We start from the raw sequence: 16,495 nt of genomic DNA, 5'->3' as shown, positions 1-16,495 counted from the left end.
GGGTCCTCACTCCTCTTGTCTCCTCATAGATTGTAAGCTCTTGTGATCAGGATCCTCTCTCCTCTTGGCTCCTCCTCCTCATAGATTGTAAGCTCTTGTGATCAGGGTCCTCACTCCTCTTGTCTCCTCCTCCTCCTCATAGATTGTAAGCTCTTGTGATCAGGATCCTCACTCCTCTTGTCTCCTCCTCCTCATAGATTGTATGCTCTTGTGATCAGGGTCCTCACTCCTCTTGTCTCCTCCTCATAGATTGTAAGCTCTTGTGATCAGGATCCTCACTCCTCTTGTCTCCTCCTCCTCATAGATTGTAAGCTCTTGTGATCAGGGTCCTCACTCCTCTTGTCTCCTCCTCATAGATTGTAAGCTCTTGTGATCAGGATCCTCACTCCTCTTGTCTCCTCCTCCTCATAGATTGTAAGCTCTTGTGATCAGGATCCTCACTCCTCTTGTCTCCTCCTCCTCATAGATTGTAAGCTCTTGTGATCAGGATCCTCACTCCTCTTGTCTCCTCCTCCTCATAGATTGTAAGCTCTTGTGATCAGGATCCTCACTCCTCTTGTCTCCTCCTCCTCATAGATTGTAAGCTCTTGTGATCAGGATCCTCACTCCTCTTGTCTCCTCCTCCTCATAGATTGTAAGCTCTTGTGATCAGGATCCTCACTCCTCTTGTCTCCTCCTCCTCATAGATTGTAAGCTCTTGTGATCAGGATCCTCACTCCTCTTGTCTCTTCCTCCTCATAGATTGTAAGCTCTTGTGATCAGGATCCTCACTCCTCTTGTCTCCTCCTCCTCCTAGATTGTAAGCTCTTGTGATCAGGATCCTCACTCCTCTTGTCTCCTCCTCATAGATTGTAAGCTCTTGTGATCAGGATCCTCACTCCTCTTGTCTCCTCCTCATAGATTGTAAGCTCTTGTGATCAGGGTCCTCACTCTTCTTGTCTCCTCCTCATAGATTGTAAGCTCTTGTGATCAGGATCCTCACTCCTCTTGTCCTCCTCCTCATAGATTGTAAGCTCTTGTGATCAGTATCCTCACTCCTCTTGTCTCCTCCTCATAGATTGTAAGCTCTTGTGATCAGGATCCTCACTCCTCTTGTCTCCTCCTCATAGATTGTAAGCTCTTGTGATCAGGGTCCTCACTCCTCTTGTCTCCTCCTCATAGATTGTAAGCTCTTGTGATCAGGGTCCTCACTCCTCTTGTCTCCTCTTCATAGATTGTAAGCTCTTGTGATCAGGATCCTCACTCCTCTTGTCTCCTCCTCCTCATAGATTGTAAGCTCTTGTGATCAGGGTCCTCACTCCTCTTGTCTCCTCCTCATAGATTGTAAGCTCTTGTGATCAGGATCCTCACTCCTCTTGTCTCTCCTCCTCATAGATTGTAAGCTCTTGTGATCAGGATCCTCACTCCTCTTGTCTCCTCCTCATAGATTGTAAAGCTCTTGTGATCAGGATCCTCACTCCTCTTGTCTCCTCCTCCTCATAGATTGTAAGCTCTTGTGATCAGGATCCTCACTCCTCTTGTCTCCTCCTCCTCATAGATTGTAAGCTCTTGTGATCAGGATCCTCACTCCTCTTGTCTCCTCCTCATAGATTGTAAGCTCTTGTGATCAGGATCCTCACTCCTCTTGTCTCCTCTTCCTAGATTGTAAGCTCTTGTGATCAGGATCCTCACTCCTCTTGTCTCCTCCTCTCATAGATTGTAAGCTCTTGTGATCAGGGTCCTCACTCCTCTTGTCTCCTCCTCATAGATTGTAAGCTCTTGTGATCAGGATCCTCACTCCTCTTGTCTCCTCCTCCTCATAGATTGTAAGCTCTTGTGATCAGGATCCTCACTCTCTTGTCTCCTCCTCATAGATTGTAAACTCTTGTGATCAGGATCCTCACTCCTCTTGTCTCCTCCTCCTCATAGATTGTAAGCTCTTGTGATCAGGATCCTCACTCCTCTTGTCTCCTCATAGATTGTAAGCTCTTGTGATCAGGATCCTCACTCCTCTTGTCCTCCTCATAGATGTAAGCTCTTGTGATCAGGATCCTCACTCCTCTTGTCTCCTCCTCCTCATAGATTGTAAGCTCTTGTGATCAGGATCCCTCACTCCTCTTGTCTCCTCCTCCTCATAGATTGTAAGCTCTTGTGATCAGGATCCTCACTCCTCTTGTCTCCTCCTCCTCATAGATTGTAAGCTCTTGTGATCAGGATCCTCACTCCTCTTGTCTCCTCCTCATAGATTGTAAGCTCTTGTGATCAGGATCCTCACTCCTCTTGTCTCCTCCTCCTCATAGATTGTAAGCTCTTGTGATCAGGGTCCTCACTCCTCTTGTCTCCTCATAGATTGTAAGCTCTTGTGATCAGGATCCTCACTCCTCTTGTCTCCTCCTCATAGATTGTAAGCTCTTGTGATCAGGATCCTCACTCCTCTTGTCTCCTCCTCATAGATTGTAAGCTCTTGTGATCAGGGTCCTCACTCCTCCTGTCTCCTCCTCATAGATTGTAAGCTCTTGTGATCAGGATCCTCATTCCTCTTGTCTCCTCCTCATAGATTGTAAGCTCTTGTGATCAGGATCCTCACTCCTCTTGTCTCCTCCTCCTCATAGATTGTAAGCTCTTGTGATCAGGGTCCTCACTCCTCTTGTCTCCTCCTCCTCATAGATTGTAAGCTCTTGTGATCAGGATCCTCACTCCTCTTGTCTCCTCCTCATAGATTGTAAGATCTTGTGATCAGGATCCTCACTCCTCTTGTCTCCTCCTCCTCATAGATTGTAAGCTCTTGTGATCAGGGTCCTCACTCCTCTTGTCTCCTCCTCATAGATTGTAAGCTCTTGTGATCAGGATCCTCACTCCTCTTGTCTCCTCCTCCTCATAGATTGTAAGCTCTTGTGATCAGGGTCCTCACTCCTCTTGTCTCCTCCTCATAGATTGTAAGCTCTTGTGATCAGGGTCCTCACTCCTCTTGTCTCCTCCTCCTCATAGATTGTAAGCTCTTGTGATCAGGATCCTCACTCCTCTTGTCCTCCTCCTCATAGATTGTAAGCTCTTGTGATCAGGATCCTCACTCCTCTTGTCTCCTCCTCATAGATTGTAAGCTCTTGTGATCAGGATCCTCACTCCTCTTGTCTCCTCCTCCTCATAGATTGTAAGCTCTTGGGATCAGGATCCTCACTCCTCTTGTCTCCTCCTCCTCATAGATTGTAAGCTCTTGTGATCAGGATCCTCACTCCTCTTGTCTCCTCCTCATAGATTGTAAGCTCTTGTGATCAGGATCCTCACTCCTCTTGTCTCCTCCTCCTCATAGATTGTAAGCTCTTGGGATCAGGATCCTCACTCCTCTTGTCTCCTCCTCCTCATAGATTGTAAGCTCTTGTGATCAGGATCCTCACTCCTCTTGTCTCCTCCTCATAGATTGTAAGCTCTTGTGATCAGGATCCTCACTCCTCTTGTCTCCTCCTCCTCATAGATTGTAAGCTCTTGGGATCAGGATCCTCACTCCTCTTGTCTCCTCCTCCTCATAGATTGTAAGCTCTTGTGATCAGGATCCTCACTCCTCTTGTCTCCTCCTCCTCATAGATTGTAAGCTCTTGTGATCAGGATCCTCACTCCTCTTGTCTCCTCCTCATAGATTGTAAGCTCTTGTGATCAGGATCCTCACTCCTCTTGTCTCCTCCTCCTCATAGATTGTAAGCTCTTGTGATCAGGATCCTCACTCCTCTTGTCTCCTCCTCCTCATAGATTGTAAGCTCTTGTGATCAGGATCTCACTCCTCTTGTCTCCTCCTCATAGATTGTAAGCTCTTGTGATCAGAATCCTCACTCCTCTTGTCTCCTCATAGATTGTAAGCTCTTGTGATCAGGATCCTCACTCCTCTTGTCTCCTCCTCCTCATAGATTGTAAGCTCTTGTGATCAGGATCCTCACTCCTCTTGTCTCCTCCTCCTCATAGATTGTAAGCTTTTGTGATCAGGATCCTCACTCCTCTTGTCTCCTCCTCCTCATAGATTGTAAGCTCTTGTGATCAGGATCCTCACTCCTCTTGTCTCCTCCTCATAGATTGTAAGCTCTTGTGATCAGGATCCTCACTCCTCTTGTCTCCTCCTCATAGATTGTAAGCTCTTGTGATCAGGATCCTCACTCCTCTTGTCTCCTCCTCATAGATTGTAAGCTCTTGTGATCAGGATCCTCACTCCTCTTGTCTCCTCCTCCTCATAGATTGTAAGCTCTTGTGATCAGGATCCTCACTCCTCTTGTCTCCTCATAGATTGTAAGCTCTTGTGATCAGGATCCTCACTCCTCTTGTCTCCTCCTCCTCATAGAGTGTAAGCTCTTGTGATCAGGGTCCTCACTCCTCTTGTCTCCTCCTCATAGATTGTAAGCTCTTGTGATCAGGATCCTCACTCCTCTTGTCTCCTCCTCATAGATTGTAAGCTCTTGTGATCAGGATCCTCACTCCTCTTGTCTCCTATTTCCTCATAGATTGTAAGCTCTTGTGATCAGGATCCTCACTCCTCTTGTCTCCTCCTCCTCATAGATTGTAAGCTCTTGTGATCAGGATCCTCACTCCTCTTGTCTCCTCCTCATAGATTGTAAGCTCTTGTGATCAGGATCCTCACTCCTCTTGTCTCCTCCTCATAGATTGTAAGCTCTTGTGATCAGGATCCTCACTCCTCTTGTCTCCTCCTCCTCATAGATTGTAAGCTCTTGTGATCAGGATCCTCACTCCTCTTGTCTCCTCCTCATAGATTGTAAGCTCTTGTGATCAGGATCCTCACTCCTCTTGTCTCCTCCTCATAGATTGTAAGCTCTTGTGATCAGGATCCTCACTCCTCTTGTCTCCTCCTCATAGATTGTAAGCTCTTGTGATCAGGATCCTCACTCCTCTTGTCTCCTCCTCCTCATAGATTGTAAGCTCTTGTGATCAGGGTCCTCACTCCTCTTGTCTCCTCCTCATAGATTGTAAGCTCTTGTGATCAGGATCCTCACTCCTCTTGTCTCCTCCTCATAGATTGTAAGCTCTTGTGATCAGGGTCCTCACTCCTCTTGTCTCCTCATAGATTGTAAGCTCTTGTGATCAGGATCCTCTCTCCTCTTGGCTCCTCCTCCTCATAGATTGTAAGCTCTTGTGATCAGGGTCCTCACTCCTCTTGTCTCCTCCTCCTCCTCATAGATTGTAAGCTCTTGTGATCAGGATCCTCACTCCTCTTGTCTCCTCCTCCTCATAGATTGTATGCTCTTGTGATCAGGGTCCTCACTCCTCTTGTCTCCTCCTCATAGATTGTAAGCTCTTGTGATCAGGATCCTCACTCCTCTTGTCTCCTCCTCCTCATAGATTGTAAGCTCTTGTGATCAGGGTCCTCACTCCTCTTGTCTCCTCCTCATAGATTGTAAGCTCTTGTGATCAGGATCCTCACTCCTCTTGTCTCCTCCTCCTCATAGATTGTAAGCTCTTGTGATCAGGATCCTCACTCCTCTTGTCTCCTCCTCCTCATAGATTGTAAGCTCTTGTGATCAGGATCCTCACTCCTCTTGTCTCCTCCTCCTCATAGATTGTAAGCTCTTGTGATCAGGATCCTCACTCCTCTTGTCTCCTCCTCCTCATAGATTGTAAGCTCTTGTGATCAGGATCCTCACTCCTCTTGTCTCCTCCTCCTCATAGATTGTAAGCTCTTGTGATCAGGATCCTCACTCCTCTTGTCTCCTCCTCCTCATAGATTGTAAGCTCTTGTGATCAGGATCCTCACTCCTCTTGTCTCTTCCTCCTCATAGATTGTAAGCTCTTGTGATCAGGATCCTCACTCCTCTTGTCTCCTCCTCCTCCTAGATTGTAAGCTCTTGTGATCAGGATCCTCACTCCTCTTGTCTCCTCCTCATAGATTGTAAGCTCTTGTGATCAGGATCCTCACTCCTCTTGTCTCCTCCTCATAGATTGTAAGCTCTTGTGATCAGGGTCCTCACTCTTCTTGTCTCCTCCTCATAGATTGTAAGCTCTTGTGATCAGGATCCTCACTCCTCTTGTCTCCTCCTCCTCATAGATTGTAAGCTCTTGTGATCAGTATCCTCACTCCTCTTGTCTCCTCCTCATAGATTGTAAGCTCTTGTGATCAGGATCCTCACTCCTCTTGTCTCCTCCTCATAGATTGTAAGCTCTTGTGATCAGGGTCCTCACTCCTCTTGTCTCCTCCTCATAGATTGTAAGCTCTTGTGATCAGGGTCCTCACTCCTCTTGTCTCCTCTTCATAGATTGTAAGCTCTTGTGATCAGGATCCTCACTCCTCTTGTCTCCTCCTCCTCATAGATTGTAAGCTCTTGTGATCAGGGTCCTCACTCCTCTTGTCTCCTCCTCATAGATTGTAAGCTCTTGTGATCAGGATCCTCACTCCTCTTGTCTCCTCCTCATAGATTGTAAGCTCTTGTGATCAGGATCCTCACTCCTCTTGTCTCCTCCTCATAGATTGTAAGCTCTTGTGATCAGGATCCTCACTCCTCTTGTCTCCTCCTCCTCATAGATTGTAAGCTCTTGTGATCAGGATCCTCACTCCTCTTGTCTCCTCCTCCTCATAGATTGTAAGCTCTTGTGATCAGGATCCTCACTCCTCTTGTCTCCTCCTCCTCATAGATTGTAAGCTCTTGTGATCAGGATCCTCACTCCTCTTGTCTCCTCCTCCTCATAGATTGTAAGCTCTTGTGATCAGGATCCTCACTCCTCTTGTCTCCTCCTCCTCATAGATTGTAAGCTCTTGTGATCAGGATCCTCACTCCTCTTGTCTCCTCCTCCTCCTAGATTGTAAGCTCTTGTGATCAGGATCCTCACTCCTCTTGTCTCCTCCTCATAGATTGTAAGCTCTTGTGATTAGGATCCTCACTCCTCTTGTCTCCTCCTCCTCCTAGATTGTAAGCTCTTGTGATCAGGATCCTCACTCCTCTTGTCTCCTCCTCATAGATTGTAAGCTCTTGTGATCAGGATCCTCACTCCTCTTGTCTCCTCCTCCTCATAGATTGTAAGCTCTTGTGATCAGGATCCTCACTCCTCTTGTCTCCTCCTCATAGATTGTAAGCTCTTGTGATCAGGATCCTCACTCCTCTTGTCTCCTCCTCATAGATTGTAAGCTCTTGTGATCAGGATCCTCACTCCTCTTGTCTCCTCCTCATAGATTGGAAGCTCTTGTGATCAGGATCCTCACTCCTCTTGTCTCCTCCTCATAGATTGTAAGCTCTTGTGATCAGGATCCTCACTCCTCTTGTCTTCTCCTCATAGATTGTAAGATCTTGTGATCAGGATCCTCACTCCTCTTGTCTCCTCCTCATAGATTGTAAGCGCTTGTGATCAGGGTCCTCACTCCTCTTGTCTCCCCCTCATAGATTGTAAGCTCTTGTGATCAGGATCCTCACTCCTCTTGTCTCCTCCTCCTCATAGATTGTAAGCTCTTGTGATCAGGATCCTCACTCCTCTTGTCTCCTCCTCCTCATAGATTGTAAGCTCTTGTGATCAGGATCCTCACTCCTCCCATCTTTTTATTTTTTTTAATCAAAATGTCATATACAAGTTGTTAAAGAGGACCTGTGGGCAACCAACATAAAATTAAATTGTGAAAATTTAAGCCCGTTTAGGGTTCCCTGATCACACAACTTTTTTTAGTTCCTTGAGATGCTTTCCTGTTTCAGAGTTATGATGGTTTATTGTCTGACAAATCAGGGAATGGTTAGATGGGCTGGAATTTAATTTTAATAATGGGAGGGATTATGAGGTGATTGGCGGTGGTATTATATAGTTAAGGGGGGTTATATGGAATGCAAGTTCCATAATGTAAAATATTTACACCCAGTGAAGGTATTATCCCGCCAATCACTGAATAGCCAAATTAATATTAAAATATGTCCGCTGGGTGTAAACCTATTCTCTCAATTGTGACCAACTATAAACCTACGTAGCCAATTTTACCTTTTCATGTTTTTTCCTCACGTTGTAAAATCCATAACTCTTGTTTTTCCACTTACAGACACATATGATGACTTGTTATTTGTATGACTAATTGTACTTTGTAATTTCTTCTTTCCTTGTACCATAAGATCTATGTCAAAATTAAAAATTACTATTGGTGAGCAGAAATTTATAAAAAAAAAAAAAAAATCAAATTTTGCAACTTTTGCGGGGTTTGGTTTTTACACAGTGCACTTTATGGTAAAAATGATAAATTAACTTTGTTCTGTAGGTCAGCGCGATTAAAACTATGCCCAACTATCTCCTTAAGGACGCAGGGTGTACATGTATGCCCTGCCCCTCCTTCCCTTGTATGACACGCACTTAGTGCAGGACGGTACTGGCTATAAGCCACTTGGACCTGAGGCTAATGTCGGACGACACCAAGGTGGTTAAAAAAATTCTACTTCTGGTCTATCCTTCTCTGGACGGTTCCTGACGTGGGCGGGGGTGTTGGCTGGGAGCGCTGTGGTCAGGCAGGGGGAAATTTAAAAAAAGAAAATAACTTCCTCTGGAGCATACAGCAGCTGATATGTGCTGGAAGGATTAAGATTTTTAAATAAGCCATAGTACAAAAAGGACTTCGTAAAGTAAAAAAAAAATAATAATTACTTCTGGCTTCTCAGTTGGGCTCATCGGGACCACTGTGGTTTTTCCCAATCAGCTGAGAGGACAGCGGGAGGGCCCTTACCTGCTTCCTCGCAATGGAGCACATATAACACTAATCAATGCTATGCTATGGTATAGCATTGTTCAGTTTGTGCAATCTAATGATTGCATGCAATTGTCCCCAGTGGGGACTAAAAAATAGTGTAAAAAATTAAAAAGAAAAAAAGGTTAATAAATGTGAATTAACCCCTAATAAAAGTTTGAAAGTTATGTAAACAAAAATAAACATATGTGGTATTGCCGTGTAAATGTCCGAACTTTAGAAATATAATGTTAATTAAATTGCACGGACAATGGCGTATACATATAAATACCAGAATTGCATATTTTTGATCACTTTTGTATACCAGTAAAAACATTTATATAAAAAAAAAAAGGTTCAAAAAGTCCCATCAAAACAAAAATGGTACCAATTAAAACCACATACATCCCCATACACAGAAAAATAAAAATAAAGTTACAGGGGTCAGAAGTGAACAAATTTCTGTTCAAATTTCCGTTCAAAAAGTTTTTTTTAAGGAAGTAAAACCTACATAAATTAGGTATCGTTGTAATCTCATAGACCTACAGAATAAGGTGTAGGGGGGGGGGGGGGCAATGCGTACAGCTCATGAGGAAGGACATCCCTAATGTGAGCTCCTTGCTGACCGCAGACTATTAGCCTTCTTTAGCGCCATTTACTGGCTCCTCAGAGGCAGAAACCTCACCGAGACATTGGTTAGCATGCCCCAATCACAGAAGAAGAAGTCCCAGCACCTAACGCAGCCTTTATCTCAGTCAGTCCCTGATTTATTCCGGTTGGGAGCGCGTGCCAAGATGGTGACGTCACACATCAGCTCACCTGGTAAACAGTTGGAGGAGAAGGACCTGCATAAACACGAGGACCTCACTCCAACCACCATATATCGGAACATAAAACAGTTCTTCCCGACAGTACTGACTGATCTTATTTTTCAACTGCGAGACCTTGAAAATCGTTAATGGCTAGCGAAGCAGAGGCAGTAACGGATATATCTGATGCCATCTCCTCTGTTTTATGAACAGGAGTCCATTCGGTTTGATAGAATCCATAGGGCCCTAGCTAGGCCCAAGAACCCTGACCTGCCTAGAGATGTGATTCTCAAGCTACAGTAACCCAAAATGAGCGTTACGTTGCTTCAGGCGAACAGAAATGTTCCTGAATTATCGGTGGTGTCCCCTGGAAGCATCTGTACTAAAATCTGGCTCAGTTTACCTTAGCCAGACACTGAGAATTTTGCCTGGAGACCCTGGCGTTACAGCGGGTGAAGTATAGATGGGGGTTCCTGTTCACCCTTCCAGGTGAACATACACTCACACACAATATGATGACACATAGGATGCTTTAGCCCAAAAACGCATCACGTTGGTGGATCACCCCACCTTGCCCAAACGGGTTGGAAGACCGACTTGCCCCTGGACACTGGTGAATAGAGAGCGCCATTTGACCAGACAACCACGGGCTGATGCAAACCCACCTTGAGACATTGAGACATGGCATTTCTGTTCCTTATTCATCTCCGCTGGACTAGATTACTAGTTCTCGTGTCCTATGAGAAACACTTTCCAGATGGTTCATACTGTTCGGGTCAATTTCCCCGATCATTATTTTGCTGTAGAGAAGATGATGACTCGTTACTGCATTCAGGATCCCTTTTTTCACTCTCTTTCCTTATCTGTCTTTCTACCCCTGCTTTTATGCCTCTTACACAATTATCCTTCCTCTTTTCCCCACTGATTTCTCGCTCTTTTTCTTTAATTTCGCTTGTTCCTTTCAGCTTGGCCAATGCTCTCGTCTCTTGTTTCTTTTAATTTGGCATTGCTCCTCTTACATCTTCAAGTGGCCAAATGAGGTTGGCTGCATCTCTGCAGCTGTAGGATGGTTCATGGTTCAAACTACTGTCCTCCACAATCCCCAGATAGGGGCAGGGCTGTGGAGTCGGTAGATAAATGTTCCGACTCCACAGTTTTTTGTACTTCCGACTCCTCTGTATTAATATGCAAATGTATTTATAAACACTTACAGTTGAATCCAAGAAGCTGTTCCACCAAGTTCTTCTAAGCTCTTCTAGCAGAGAGAGGTAGTTGGGCAGAAGCTGCCGCCTTCTCCTTTTTGTCTGCTGATCTGCTGCTGAAGATAGGGCAGTGTTTTATTATAAAACATGATTTCCCTAGTAGAATCCCATAGTCATGTTTAAAGGGGTACTCCGCCCCTAGACATCTTATCCCCTATCCAAAGGATAGGGGATAAGATGTCAGATCGCCGGGGTCCCCCGGGATCGCCGCTGTGGCACCCCGCTATCATTATTGCACAGAGCGAGTTCGCTCTGTGCGTACTGATGGGCGATACAGGGGATGGAGCAGCGTGACATCATGGCCCGCCCCGTTAATGCAAGTCTATGGCAGGGGGCGTGATGAGAGCCACGCCCCCTCCCATAGACTTGTATTGAGGGGACGGAGCCGTGACTTAATGATGCTCTAGCCCCTGTATTGCCCGTCTTTATGCGCAGAGCGAACTCGCTCTGTGCAGTAATGATAGCGCGGTGCCGCAGCGGCGATCCCGGGGGTCCCCAGCAGCGGGACCCCAGTGATCTGACATCTTATCCCCTATCCTTTGGACAGGGGATAAGATGTCTAGGGGTGGAGTACCCCTTTAAGCTAACAGAGCAGAGTTTACAAGTTTTTATAGCTTTAGCTGAATGGCAGCAGTTTTTCCAATTGTTTACAGCTTCAGTCTTGAACTATTGACCCTCTATTCCCTTCACTTATACAAGTGTCTCTAGTCCTGCAAAAAACATATTTACTTAACCCCTTATCAGTGAGAGGCTAGGTTACCCATGGGTTCCCTGTAACAGCAAAACACAACACTATGGAAAGTAGAAGTATTGCCGCTCCTAATTGTGCATTGCGTGCCATATAGTGAAGCACATGAAAAGCTTCTTCACGGTCACTTAACGTGTTTGTTTTGCGGTTATGTGAGGCACTGCATGCATTGATCTTTATTCTTACAGTAGAGAAGTCATTAATTATAACTTTTTGTGAATTGGGACATTTAAACTTGCTTTTTTTTTTTTTTTATTCCAATCTAAATTTAGTAGGAGTCGATGCATTGTTTGCCGACTCCAGGTACCCAAAATTTAGTCCGACTCCGACTCCACAGCCCTGGATAGGGGGCAAGGAAGAAGGATAGGTCACCTTGTGGTGCAACCTGTCTTTCCTGTGCTACAGACAAGTTTGTATTTTGTTTTGTATGTTTTTTTTGTTACTTTATGTTCTATGTTTGTGCCAGTATGACAGCATTATGCTACAGTAATGGTTTTCAAGATCCTATTATTAAAGGGGTACTCCACTGCTCTGTTTGGAACAAACTGTTCGGAGCACTGGAGCTGGTGCCGGGAGCTCGTAACGTCATAGCCCCACCCCCTCAATGCAAGTATATGGGAGGGGGGCGTGACGGCTGTCACGCCCCCTTCCATAGACTCGCATTGAGGGGGTGGGGCGTGATGAGGGGCGTGGCTATGTTGTCACGAGCTCATGGCGCTGGCTCCTGCGTTCGGAACAGTTTGTTCCAAACGCTGAGCAGCCGAGTACCCCTTTAATAATAACACCTGTCCTCACTTGGGGACAGGTGTTATTATTATTGTTTTTCACTAATCTCACATAATGTGCAAGGTTTTAACTCTTCTTCAAAAAAGGAGAAAGGCTTTTTGTGATTATGCCAAATTTTGCTTGGATATATTGGGGGAGATTTATCAAAACCGGTCCAGAGGAAAAGTTGCTGAGTCGCCCATAGCAACCAATCATATTGCTTCTTTCATTTTTTAAAAAAGGCCTCTGAAAAATGAAAGAAGCGATCTCATTGGTTGCTATGGGCAACTCAGCAACTTTTCCTCTGGCCAGGCTTTGGTAAATCTCCCATATTGTGTTTACAAGAAACACATTTCTCTAAGGAGTCGAACCCTTCCAAGGAAATCTGTCACCAGTGTCGGTACAGACAGGTAGTGCAGGTGACAATGATGACAACGGTACTCACCTTGTCCCGGTCAGTGACAGGATCTCCTATAATCTTCTCCGGTATCTTCGCTCGGGGCACGGGCGGAGCTTAATGCTGTAACCGCTGCTGCCCGGGAGACTGCAGTAAGCAGCTGCTTGGGGCATGGGCAGAGCTTAGTGACGTCACCGCTGCTGAGTCCCAGGTCCTGGGAACATCAGTGGTTACCTCATTAAGCCCCGACCGTGCCCCAAGCCAGTCCCCGGAGTGAAGATACCGTCGAACAGGCCCGGACTGGCCTACCGGGATCTCGGGAAATTTCCCGGTGGGCTGCCGGCCCTGGGGCTGCTTTGAGATGTGGCTGCGTGCATTTTTTTTCCCCTCCAGCGGCCGCCAGGGTCGGATCATCATTGGCGTTCATGGAGCGCCTGCTCTGGACCCCGTGCCCGCAGGGGGCCCCCGTCACATTAGGGGCATCCCTGTGTCCCGAAAAATCTTTTCGGGACACAAGGATGCTCCGGTTACCTCTCTGCGGCCACAGGCCCTGCGTTAACTTTAAATACGCAGGGCCGCCGGGAGGTAGTGCACGCAGGGACGTTACTGACGTCCCGTGCGTGCGCCCATAGTAACAGAGCGGAGCGAAGCGGTGAGGAGGACGCATGCACATGGTAAATGACCAGCGGCATGTCATCTTCAGTATTCCGACCACCGCTCCGGGGTCACGATCTACTGCTATGGCCTATGGGCCATAGCTGTAGGCTACTGCTATGGCCCATAGGCCATAGCAGTAGATCGTGACCCCGGAGCGGTGGTCGGAATACTGAAGTGGGGCAGCAAACAGGCATGCAGCTTCCAGCCATACACTGTATATGGTCGAAGGCTGTATGTCTGTGGGGGAACTGTACTGCACCTAATGTGGGGGAACTATACTGCACCTAATGTGGGGGAACTGTACTGCACCTACTGTGGGGGAACTATATTTTACCTTTTATGAACAAGAAAATGACGACGTGCTGGTATAATTACGCAACACTATGGGGCTGGTATGTAATTTTTCCAGGGCTGGTTTTCACACCCAGTGAAAAAGATTGCAGGAGATCCCCGCCACGGACCGGGACATTAGTTAATACTTATGCACCCACTGATTCACCTCTCTTTTTCTTCAATGGTAAGATAGACCAGTCAAACACAGCCCCGTTAAGCTGTTGTCAGTAAACGTCTAAACGGATGTTTGGCGCGAGCATAATGGGACGGCCAGAGGCTACTCCTTTTATTCCCTGGCCCATTGTCATTACATCAGATTTGACTGGATTTTGTCTAACACATCAACGTTGCTATTACTACTTTACGCTTGTCATGTACCGTCCACTTGGTCAGATAACGATTTGGTTCGTGCTGCCTTTAAGTTTATGGACCCTCTTGCCTTCCCGTTTCGTTGGCGCCTTAATGAGTCACTACTGACGATGCCAAGGGTAAAGCAAAGCAAAGGGTAAAGCTATTTAGCCTCATATTTCTCAATTAACGCTGGTTCGGATATGGCCCCGGGTGGGTATGGCTAGCACATAAGTCCTATATGCTGGGGCGTATAATTTCTTTGGCCACTAGGATCAAACATGATCGAACCAAAACACAAGAAGTCTTAGAGTCTAACTTACATAGGCTTACATATGCGCACCAACAAGATCCTTCTCCCTATAGCTATAAAGCTATGAGGGATGTCAGGACGCATTGGATTCTCTTCTTTCTATTGTAGTAAAGAAGGCAGTGAGATAGACGAAAGCTACGTATTATAAATTTGCTAATAAGGCAGATCATTTACAAGCAGCTATGCTTACAAAAACCACTTCTTTTAATAGGGTACATAGCCTGCAGCTGTGTCCTGGCCTCCTAGCAGCATTCCTTTCCTACTGTTTTCAGTTGTACTCTGAACCCTCTCGACCCCCTCAATAGTAATTCACGTTGAAAAATTTACGGGCGGAAAAAATAATTTTTTTTGAGCGGAATTGCGCACAGAAATGGGCCAGAAAGAAGTGAAGGGTTTTTCAGCCATTTCCGCGTGAATTCCTCGCAAATTGCACGCGAATTCCGCGCGAAAACGATGTTGGCTGGATTTTTTTTTACCATTGACTTTTAGTGATTTCTGCTAGCGGAATCCTCTTGAAGAATGAACATGCTCATTCTTCAAGTGGAACGGAATTCACCGTCGGAATTCCGCTAGCAGAGTTTCCGCAGTGTGAACAGGACAGCGGAAAAAACATTAAGGTCAAGGGGCAGAGGAGATGGGCATTAATTTGGAGCAGAGTATTCAAGAGGAATTACTCGAGTAAATTCCTCTTGAATTACTCCGTGTGAACGCACCCTAACATTTCTGATTCTCATTCTACATTTCTTGCCTCTGTTCATCTTCCTGAACTGTCCCCTGATGCCAGGGAGACATTGAACGCTCCCATCACACCTGTTGAGGTATCGGTAGCCATTGCCCGCCTTAAGTTGGGAAAATCACCAGGGCCGGATGGGCTGACGGCCGGACATTATAAAACCTCATCTCACGGATTTCTTTAACACGCTTAGGTCAGATGCACACTTACCCCTGGAGTTCCTTGACACCCTGGTAACTATACTCCCTAAACCTAACTGGGACCTTCACACGGCACACATCGCCCAATCTCACTTGGATCAGGTTGGATTTGTTTAATTTAAGAGCCGAGGTACGTGCTCTCAATTCACCCAAGTGCAAGTAAAAAGTACAAGTGTTCACACAAAAAAACGTGCAGGAGGATGCACGTTTAAATATTTCCAAAAGTTTTTTAAAAAAAAAGTCAAAATTATTTAACCTCTAAAAAAAAAATAATCATCACATTTGGTGACACATTGCCTTTTATGCAGTGGAGGCAGGGTTGTGCTGTGCTGGGAAGGGGTAGTTGGCAGGAATACTTACGGGAACAGCTCTCAAGCTGTTACATAGGGTGTATATGTCCCCTCTAGACTTCATGCGATATACCCAACTGTCTCGCCTCTGTTTCCATTGTTGTGTTCCATGTATGGCGGAGTTGTCGAACGGTGACTGGGTCCTGGATGTAAGTTATAGATCTTCTCAAAGCTCCTTTGCCGTATGACATTCCAAGAACACCGGCTTTTTGTTTATTGGGATATAAACCAAGCAGAATGCCTTTACGTGTGTTTTGTCTCTTTCAGATTATCCGGCTAGCGACCCGAATCGATGTAGCTTCGCAATAGAATAAATATTGATTAACATAATAAGATTTATCCTATATGCTATTAGGAACGATACAGTAGATCAGTTTGAAGCAGTATGGGAACCATGGCTCTCCTCTCCACATTGTCCTAAATTCCAACATTGTATGGTGTTAGATTGGAGGAACGGGGGTTTACTTTATTTTCTGGAGGGATGTGACTAACTTTTTCTTAACCCGTCACGGACGCAGGGCGTACAGGTACATCCTTGCACCTGAGTCCTTAAGGAAGCAGGGTGAACAGGTACGCCCTGGTCCCTTTACAGGCATTTAAAACAAGCTCACGAGCTTGTGTTAAACGTGCTATCAGCAGCCAGGACCCAGGGTTAGTGACGGGCATCACAGATCAGGCCGATGCCCGGCCTTAACCCTATAGGCGCCACGATTAAAGTTGATTTCGGTGTCTAAAATAGAAGTGTAAGCATCCCGGCATCTCAGCAGAGCTGATCGGGACCATCGTGATGTAATTGTGATGTCCCAATCAGCTGAGAGGATGGCCCTTACCTGCCTCCTCGCCGTACGATCTGTCTTGCAGGCTGGAGCGGCAGAGCACCCATAACACTGGTCAACGCTATGCTATAGAATAGCATTGATCAGT

General features: G+C 46.0%; 1 protein-coding gene across 2 annotated transcripts in view; it reads right to left on the bottom strand.

The window, feature by feature from the left end:
- The window catches only part of LOC130296720 (zinc finger protein 436-like), a 35,069-nt gene extending 19,237 nt beyond the window's left edge, over positions 1-15,832 (bottom strand). Inside the window, exon 1 of one of the 2 annotated variants that reach the window (XM_056548598.1) lies at positions 15,582-15,832. The gene's annotated coding sequence lies outside the window, so the exon portion shown is untranslated. Of the gene's footprint in view, positions 1-10,676; positions 10,698-15,581 lie in introns of those variants that run through there. The other variant, XM_056548591.1, reaches the window with a different exon arrangement.
- Positions 15,833-16,495: the final 663 nt, after the last annotated feature.

This window comes from Hyla sarda, chromosome 1, assembly GCF_029499605.1.
Source record: "Hyla sarda isolate aHylSar1 chromosome 1, aHylSar1.hap1, whole genome shotgun sequence".
NCBI classification, from domain to species: domain Eukaryota; kingdom Metazoa; phylum Chordata; class Amphibia; order Anura; family Hylidae; genus Hyla; species Hyla sarda.
The sequence above is the reverse complement of the archived record's forward strand: the minus strand, read 5'-3'. Positions and strand labels throughout refer to the sequence as shown.